Genomic DNA, 10,649 nt, shown 5'->3' on the forward strand with positions numbered 1-10,649 from the left:
TAATATAAACCCCTCGACACGAGTTTCGAACACCAAGTGATCATCTACCAATCTTCTTGAAAATGATCACTTGGTGATCGAAACAGGTGTCGAAGTGTTCAAATGACGGTTTGGTGTTGAAAAAACTTCAATAATATTGATCATATTAGAAAGCAAAAGGCATGATCGACAGGAAAAATAAAATATTGGCTTCGAATATTTCGCCCATAAATGCGATGGGCATTTTCAAATGAGGTTAGCAGCAATGAGTTGCTACCTTCTAATTGAAAGATTTGTTGATGAGACCCTTCGCCCTAGTCCATTTCAAATAAGAAACTATACTGAAATATATACTTATAAATGCGAAAGTAACTCACTTAACACTCAACCATTCATCTCTGTTTCTTCATAGTGGTGAGTCCTAGGAAGCTGAAATTTGGTATAAACGTGGTTCTCAGGTCTCAAATGAGCACAAAGAAAGTATTTTCGAATATTTCAACTGGGGTGACCCCCGGGGGTTAAAAGAAACGCTTTCACATATGAAAATTACGTTTTCGCCACTGTTTCTCTGTACCGCTATATTGTGGAAGGTTGAAATTTTGTATTTAGGTTATTTTTATGTTGTATATATGCGATAAGGAATAATTTTTGAATATTTCAATTGGGGAGCCGCTCTGGAAATGAAGATATATATTACATTTTCATCACTGTTTCGCCGTACCACTAAATTTTCGGAGGCTGAAATTTTTTGTGTAGGTTCATTTTATGTTGTAGATGTGCAAAAAGGAAGGATTATCATATATTCCAACTGGGGCACCAGCGGCGGGGAACAAGGCGCGTACATCAACAAATTTATCGTTTCACCACTGTTTCCCCACATCAGTATATTTTCCGAGGGTGATATTTTGTATGTAGATTTGTTTAATATTGTGAATATGCAATAAGGAAGCATTTTTCAATATTCCAACTGGGGCGCCAGCTGCGGGAATTGACCGTTTCATCACTGTTTCTCCATACCACTTTATTTTCGGAGGATAAAATTTTGAATTTGTTTTCGTTTTATATTGTAGATGTACATTATAGGAAAAACTTTTCAAATACTTCAACTGGGACTTCAGCCGCGCGGGAAAAAGGAGCATTCATGAAACAAAATTATATTTTTTTTGAAGGTGGTGGACAATGTTTCGTGGTATATTAAATCAGTTTGGACTTCTATTGTCTAAAATAAAACATAAACTGATTTTAAATCCGTGTAAAAATTAAAACGTTCAACCGAAAATAACGATTTTATTAAAAAAAAAACTGAAATTACAAAGAAATAACATGCAAGCAACAATAAAAAAATAAAATATCGAAAAATTAATAAAAGCTGAAAATAAAAAAAAATTAAAATATTATTAACAAATATTGAAAATTAAAATTAAAAGATTCCAAACCAAGTTACGTCACGACGTTTCGATTGTTAGTATCCACAATCGTCTTCGGGTGATTACTGGACTTATTCCTCCGAGTTCCTCTCCGCTTCATTGGTTTTAGCGAGAGATGACTATTTGGCGGGAGTTGGTCGTTTTTCGCTTGATTAGAGGTTTCCATATGTTACGTATCTCTACGTTAGCTTGACTAAATGCGTTGTTGGACAACATATATGCAGCAGCTCTTATTATTTTTTCCAATGTTTTATTTTTTTGGTTGTTGCTTGTTTGTATGTTATTTCTTTGTAATTTCAGATTTTTGTTGAATAAAATCGTTATTTTCGGTTAATCTTTTTGATCTTTTTCAGGGATTTCAAATCAATTTATATTATATTGAACAATGGAAGTCCGAACAGATGAAAATTATATTTTCATCACTGTTTCTACATGCCCTTAAATTTCTAGTAGGTGAATTCATATTCAGTGTCAGCATTGCACTTGTGAGGAGCTGGGGCGGCCAGCTAGTAATTGATATGAGAAAAAAATACAGGAGATACTCGAAAAATCGACGACCCAATTCAGTTTTTATTTTTCTGGGGTCATTTTAAAAGATATTGAAAAACAAATGAAACTTCATTACTTCCACTCTTAAGCACTATTAGGTGGCGACTTCAGATTTATAATCTAGCATTTCATCTACGAGAAACCATCACAAATTTTTATTTTTTATATGGGCCAAAAAAAAAATTGTGATGGTTTCTCGTAGAAGAAATGCTAGATTATAAATCTGAAGTCGCCACCTAATAGTGCTCAAGAGTGGAAATGATGAAGTTTCATTTGTTTTTCAATATCTTTTAAAATGACCCCAGAAAAATGAAAACTGAATTGGGTCGTCGATTTTTCGAGTATCTTCTGTATTTTTTTCTCATATCAATTACTAGCTGGCCGCCCCGGCTCATCACAAGTGCAATGCTGACACTAAATATGAATTCACCTACTAGAAATTTAAGGGCATGTAGAAACAGTGATGAAAATATAATTTTCATCAGTTCGGACTTCCATTGTTTAATATAATATAAATTGATTTGAAATCCCTGAAAAAGATCAAAAAGATTAACCGAAAATAACGATTTTATTCAACAAAAATCTGAAATTACAAAGAAATAACATACAAACAAGCAACAACCAAAAAAATAAAAAATTGGGAAAAATAATAAAAGCTGCTGCATATATGTTGTCCAACAACGCATTTAGTCAAGCTAACGTAGAGATACGTAACATATGGAAACCTCTAATCAAGCGAAAAACGACCAACTCCCGCCAAATAGTCATCTCCCGCTTAAACCAATGAAGCGGAGAGGAACTCGGAGGAATAAGTCCAGTTATCACCCGAAGACGATTGTGGATACTAACAATCGAAACGTCGTGACGTAACTTGGTTTGGAATCTTTTAATTTTAATTTTCAATATTTGTTAATAATATTTTACTTTTTTTTTTATTTTCACCTTTTATTAATTTTTCGATATTTTATTTTTTTATTGTTGCTTGCATGTTATTTCTTTGTAATTTCAGTTTTTTTTTAATAAAATCGTTATTTTCGGTTGATCTTTTTAATTTTTACACGGATTTAAAATCAGTTTATGTTTTATTTTAGACAATAGAAGTCCAAACTGATTTAATATACCACGAAACATTGTCAACCACCTTCAAAAAAAATATAATTTTGTTTCATGAATGCTCCTTTTTCCCGCGCGGCTGAAGTCCCAGTTGAAGTATTTGAAAAGTTTTTCCTATAATGTACATCTACAATATAAAACGAAAACAAATTCAAAATTTTATCCTCCGAAAATAAAGTGGTATGGAGAAACAGTGATGAAACGGTTAATTCATTTTATGAACTTGCTTTTTTTCCCGCAGCTGGCGCCCCTGTTGGAATATTGAAAAATGCTTCCTTATTGCATATTCACAATATTAAAAAAATCTATGAATTTCACTAGTTCGGACTTCCATTGTCTATTATATAAAATGATTTGAAATCCCTGAAACAAGTAAAAAAGAATAATTAAAAAAGAATAGTTGAAAATAACAATTATATTAAGCAACAATAAACCTGAAATGAAATGATAGTAAAATAACCTACAAGTAAGAATATAATAATTGAATAAATAAAAATTAAAGGAATGCAAAAAGAAAATAATAAAAATAAAAAAGTGTAGAGATTCCAAGTCACGTTAGTTCACGACGTTTCGATTGTTGGTATCTACAATCGTCTTCGGGTGATGACTGGACTGATTCCTCCGAGAGATGACTATTTTATAGGTCGTTGAAATACTTTCACTTTCTCTACTTTCCATTTTCCGCTTCACTGATTCCGTGAGAGATGACCGATTTGGCGGGAGTTGGTCATTTCTCGTTTGATGATGGGTTTCCATATGTTTCGTATATCTACGCTGGCCTGGCTGAATACGTTGTTGGACAACATGTATGCGGCTTCCTTAAATTTTCTCCTGAACCAATGTTCCTCTCTGTGCAAGATCTCAGCTTGGGACCCCTCGATGTTGTGTTGATGGGTCCAAACATGATCTGCTACTCCTGATTTGCTGATTTCTCCTCGCTGTGTGTGCTTCTTGTGCTCGGCAATGCGAATATTCAATGGCCTCTTAGTTTCACCAATATAGGATTTTCCGCACTCACAGGGTATCCGGTAAATGCAATTCTTGGAATCGCAGTCCGCGTTTGGGGGCCTGGTTTTCGTGAGGCTGCTACGGATAGTGTTACCGGATCTAAAACAGGTTCTAATGTTGTACTTGGAACCAATTCTTCTTAACCTCTCCGATAATCCTCTGATGTAGGGAAGTGCAAGCACTCGTTGTGACGGCTTCTCTTCCTTGCGAGGCTCCTGCTGTCTTTTGGCCAAAGTCTCTTCTACCATCGCTTTGGAGTATCCATTCCGCTGAAGATCACTTTTGATGATGTCTAGTTCCTTCTCGAGACCTTCCTTTGTATTACAAAGCCCAAAAGCACGGTCTAATAGAGTCTTGATGATTCCTCTTTTTGTCGATTGATGGTGGTTGGATTCGTGGTTCCGATACTGTCCCGTATGAGTGGGTTTTCGGTATACAGATGTTTCCCACTTAGTGTCGGTCCTCTTCACCAAAACGTCTAAGAATGGCAATTCATTGTGGATTTCCTTCTCCATTGTGAAAGTGATGGAAGGTCTCACGCTGTTGATGTGTTTCAGAAAGGCGTCTAGTTCAGTATTCCCATGGTTCCATATTATGAAGGTGTCGTCAACATATCTCAACCAGACTCGAGGTTTCTTGTGGGCTTCTTCAATGGCCAGAGTTTCAAACCACTCCATATATATGTTGGCTATGACTGGTGAAAGTGGCGATCCCATTGGGAGTCCCTCATCTTGTGTAAAGAATTCGTCCTTCAGTTGGAAATAACAGTTTCGTACACAGCATCCTAGTAATTCCATAATTACTTCTATAGGTAGATTCGTTCTCTCTTTCAGGTTCCCGTCTTCGGATAGCTTTCTCTGTATGATTTGGAGTGCTTCTTCGACCGGAACGTTGGTGTAAAGGCTTTCCACGTCGAAACTAATTAGTTGAAGGGACGATACACAAAGATCGTACGGGACCCAACTGCATCAATCGAAAGGAAATTGTACCAGATTTTGAAAAAACACCAAGTCTATTTTTCGGACAAGGAAAGATCATGCCTAACACCGCACCACAGTAAGCCCCCTCACTTGTATGGTCTACCCAAAATCCACAAGAAGGACGTTCCGCTTAGACCGATCATCAGCTCCAGAGATTCGGCTACTCAAAACTTGTCTAGATTTTTACTTCCCTTAATACAACCATTACAAGGGAAAACATCGTGTTTTGTGAAGAATTCAAGACATTTTGTCGAACTACTAGGGTCAATTGAAGTCACACAGGAAGATCAACTAATTAGTTTCGACGTGGAAAGCCTTTACACCAACGTTCCGGTCGAAGAAGCACTCCAAATCATACAGAGAAAGCTATCCGAAGACGGGAACCTAAAAGAGAGAACGAATCTACCTATAGAAGTAATTATGGAATTACTAGGATGCAGTGTACGAAACTGTTATTTCCAACTGAAGGACGAATTCTTTACACAAGATGAGGGACTGCCAATGGGATCGCCACTTTCACCAGTCATAGCCAACATATATATGGAGTGGTTTGAAACTCTGGCCATTGAAGAAGCCCACAAGAAACCTCGAGTCTGGTTGAGATATGTTGACGACACCTTCATAATATGGAACCATGGGAATACTGAACTAGACGCCTTTCTGAAACACATCAACAGCGTGAGACCTTCCATCACTTTCACAATGGAGAAGGAAATCCACAATGAATTGCCATTCTTAGACGTTTTGGTGAAGAGGACCGACACTAAGTGGGAAACATCTGTATACCGAAAACCCACTCATACGGGACAGTATCTGAACCACGAATCCAACCACCATCAATCGACAAAAAGAGGAATCATCAAGACTCTATTAGACCGTGCTTTTGGGCTTCGTAATACAAAGGAAGGTCTCGAAAAGGAACTAGACATCATCAAAAGTGATCTTCAGCGGAATGGATACTCCAAAGCGATGGTAGAAAAGACTTTGGCCAAAAGACAGCAGGAGCCTCGCAAGGAAGAGAAGCCGTCACAACCAGTGCTTGCACTTCCCTACATCAGAGGATTATCGGAGAGGATAAGAAGAGTTGGTTCCAAGTACAACATTAGAACCTGTTTTAGATCCGGTAACACTATCCGTAGCAGCCTCACGAAAACCAGGCCCCCAAACGCGGACTGCGATTCCAAGAATTGCATTTACCGGATACCCTGTGAGTGCGGAAAATCCTATATTGGTGAAACTAAGAGGCCATTGAATATTCGCATTGCCGAGCACAAGAAGCACACACAGCGAGGAGAAACCAGCAAATCAGGAGTAGCAGATCATGTTTGGACCCATCAACACAACATCGAGTGGTCCCAAGCTGAGATCTTGCACAGAGAGGAACATTGGTTCAGGAGAAAATTTAAGGAAGCCGCATACATGTTGTCCAACAACGTATTCAGCCAGGCCAGCGTAGATATACGAAACATATGGAAACCCATCATCAAACGAGAAATGACCAACTCCCGCCAAATCGGTCATCTCTCACGGAATCAGTGAAGCGGAAAATGGAAAGTAGAGAAAGTGAAAGTATTTCAACGACCTATAAAATAGTCATCTCTCGGAGGAATCAGTCCAGTCATCACCCGAAGACGATTGTAGATACCAACAATCGAAACGTCGTGAACTAACGTGACTTGGAATCTCTACACTTTTTTATTTTTATTATTTTCTTTTTGCATTCCTTTAATTTTTATTTATTCAATTATTATATTTTTACTTGTAGGTTATTTTACTATCATTTCATTTCAGGTTTATTGTTGCTTAATATAATTGTTATTTTCAACTATTCTTTTTTAATTATTCTTTTTCACTTGTTTCAGGGATTTCAAATCATTTTATATAATAGACAATGGAAGTCCGAACTAGTGAAATTCATCACGAAACATTGTCAATCACCTTCAAACAAACATTAAAAAAATCTACATACAAAATATCACCCTCGGAAAATATACCGATGTGGGGAAACAGTGGTGAAACGATAAACTTGTTGATGTACGCGCCTTGTTCCCCGCCGCTGGTGCCCCAGTTGGAATATATGATAATCCTGCTTTTTTGCACATCTACAACATAAAATGAACCTACACAAAAAATTTCAGCCTCCGAAAATTTAGTGGTACGGCGAAACAGTGATGAAAATGTAATATATATCTTCATCCCCAGAGGGGCTCCCCAATTGAAATATTCAAAAATTATTCCTTATCGCATATGTACAACATAAAAATAACCTAAATACTAAATTTCAGCCTTCCAAAATATAGCGGTACAGAGAAACAGTGGCGAAAACGTAATTTTCATATGTGAAAGCGTTTCTTTCAACCCCCGGGGGTCACCCCAGTTGAAATATTCGAAAATACTTTCTTTGTGCCCATTTGAGACCTGAGAAGCACGTTTATACCAAATTTCAGCTTCCTAGGATTCACCAGTATGAAGAAACAGAGATGAATGGTTGAGTGTTAAGTGAGTTACTTTCGCATTTATAAGTATATATTTCAGTATAGTCTCTTATTTGAAATGGACTAGGGCGAAGGGTCTCATCAACAAATCTTCCAATTAGAAGGTAGCAACTCATTGCTGCTAACCACATTTGAAAATGCCCATCGCATTTATGGGCGAAATATTCGAAGCCAATATTTTATTTTTCCTGTCGATCATGCCTTTTGCTTTTTAATATGATCAATATTATTGAAGTTTTTTCAACACCAAACCGTCATTTGAACACTTCGACACCTGTTTCGATCACCAAGTGATCATTTTCAAGAGGATTGGAAGATTATCACTTGGTGTTCGAAACTCGTGTCGAGGGGTTTATATTAACGGTTTGTTGTTGGGGAAAAACTCCAGTAATATCCAATTCCCAAAGTGTTACGAAATTTTCAGATGAAGTGTTTTCGTACATTGTTTTATTATTGACAACTTTCATGTTTTTATGGCTTGAAATACTTTCTAATGTCTACTGTTCATTTTTGTCTCCTGTTAGTTACATTTACTATTTTTCCAACACTTTCAACGCGCATCCTATCCTATTTATATCTATATTTCACACCTATAGTTTTTTAAAGTATTACAAAATTCTCCTCAAATTTTTGGAAAATGAAGGAGCAAACAAAATGGTCCATTCGAAATAAGGTTATTGTGGTTTTGTATAATTCTTCTTCCTACAGTATTTCTATATTTTCCAAAGCACCCCTTAGTTCATGGTGCCTCATATCAAACAACTTTCCAGCTTTCATCACCTTATATTTCAGATTGATTATTACTTAAGCACTATTAGGTGGCGACTTCAGATTTATAATCTAGCATTTCTTCTACGAGAAACCATCACAAATTTTTATTTTTTATATGGGCCAAAAAAAAGGACTCGATAGAAGTTAGCCATTTTGAACTTCACTGATGTATCATCATGATCGTGCAATTATCAAATTACCTAGGGCCAAAAAAGATTGGGTTTACGGTTTTCGATTTTCATATGTCAGGCTCATTTTGTGCACATTATATAATAATATGAAGAATAAAAAAGACAAATATGTATTCCTGAGACATAAAAAAGTTCATTAGATCTTCATCATTTTATTGAAAGTAGTTAAAGGGGATTTCACTATTGAAATCAGTTCTTTTGATAATATATTTCCCATAATCATACCATACATTAGTTTCACCTGAAGTAGTCGTAGAATGAATCTTTTTAAAAATAATTGAAAGTTTGGAACAATTACCAAGTGAACTCAAGAAAGTTGTGTATTTATTCATTAAAAATCGATGCATCAGTGATTTTGTAGGTTATTTGAAAATCACAAATGCGTTTGTACCTATGCGTGGTATATTACCATTATCTCGGTACCTACAGTTAAATTTGCCGCAGTTGGTGAAATTAATGAAAAAGTTCCATATAATTTTGCATTTGTTGCAATTATCAATGTACAGAGTCAAAAAATCACATGGAAGCTTCTAGAGATGATGATAAAACAAAAATTCACATGCTAGATAACTCTGAAGGAGTTTAATGGTTGATTGCCCTGAGTGAGGTCCACTAAACACTATATTATTCTCTTCACACGAAGTATTTCTTACGTCTCCTCAGAATAGTATAACTCCCTTCGTAATGAATTCTGGAATAACTCTCTGTATAACTTCAAAAATGAATTGAGAATGGGGCTCCGCCTACTCCAGATGTATCACTCGCTAAATGGACCAGCTACTACAAATATATAATAAGTTGTTAGTAAGAGATGCACCTACCTATTTAAGTTCAATGTATTCGATCAATATGCTATAGTCAGTATTGTTATATTTTTTTTGTGAATATTTCTGTGCAGTATGAAATATAACATATGGTCATTCTTCCGCTGAGAGTGATAACAAACATCATTCTGTGATTATTATGTATTTTGGAAAACGTACCATTAGCGACATTATTTGCATAGATTCAGTTTTACTCATATATCTATTTACCCTGAGAGTTGAGTTGAAAAGCAGCCTTAGCTGACACTTGTGATGAATGAAGTCGATTATTCCAGATCTAGGGGGCAAGCCGGAGCCTATGCCCCTGGCGGCAAATTCAGACGAATGGACAACTCATCATCTACTTAACTTTGACCTACACTAGACACGAACATTATTTTTCGCGAGGCACGTGGGCAGAGTTCAAAATATGCGCCTTCTCGCTCGCAGGAAAGAGTACGAGCCAGGATTGCAGAAAGAAATGAGCTGGCCGAGTTCGCACCGTATTTGGCTCACTTCTTGAATCTTATGAGTGTTCATTCTGCCTCATATCATCCAGGAAGCTATTTACCTGTTCGGACTCAAACAAAAAGTTTGTTCCGATGTTGCCACCACTACTAAGTGGGACTTTATAAACAAATATATCAAAACAAATTTAAAAGGAAATAGTTAGACGAGATGGTCGGAGTAACATTTTGCTGTGAATGCCCCATTGAATAATTTTCCAGAACTAGCTGAAATTTCAGATGATGTTAAGCAACTCCAGTAACTGAGGAAGAAGCTATAACGAATTTTAAATTTATTTCTCATGTAACTATTTATATATACTTACGTGAATATTCTTAACGAAATCAATCAAGTGGATATAGAAATTCAAAATGAAGATATTGTCCTTACCCGTTCCGTCGCATTAACGGAAGGTCTGTTCGAAACTTTGCAAAAAATGACACAACAGTCATGAAATATTAAATAAAAGAGGCTAGAAAAGTTGTCTATTTTGGGCCTATTTTGCAAAACCAAAGATTTCTGAAACGGAAAAAAGTATTTCCATGATATGTATGAGGACGAATAACAAACACTCCTACCTGTATAATTATTTTCTGAAGAAATAGTGATGGTATTTGATGGAATCCAATAAGTAATCAAAAAGAGGTTTGATTGTGCTACCATGCCGACTTTGAATTTTGCTTTTCTCAATGGTACTAATATTCAGAAAATGTCAAATGAAGAACTGCAAAAGTGTTGGGCAGTTCTGTCTGGAAATACGAGCGAGATTCAAGCACCGTTGAATCCTGCCAGCAACTACGTTTTTGAAGAGCAACATCAACTTCCA

Source organism: Leptinotarsa decemlineata, unplaced genomic scaffold (genome assembly GCF_025532065.1).
Source record: "Leptinotarsa decemlineata unplaced genomic scaffold, Ldec_3_MD MMD2_tig00000882_RagTag_RagTag, whole genome shotgun sequence".
NCBI classification, from domain to species: Eukaryota; Metazoa; Arthropoda; class Insecta; order Coleoptera; family Chrysomelidae; genus Leptinotarsa; species Leptinotarsa decemlineata.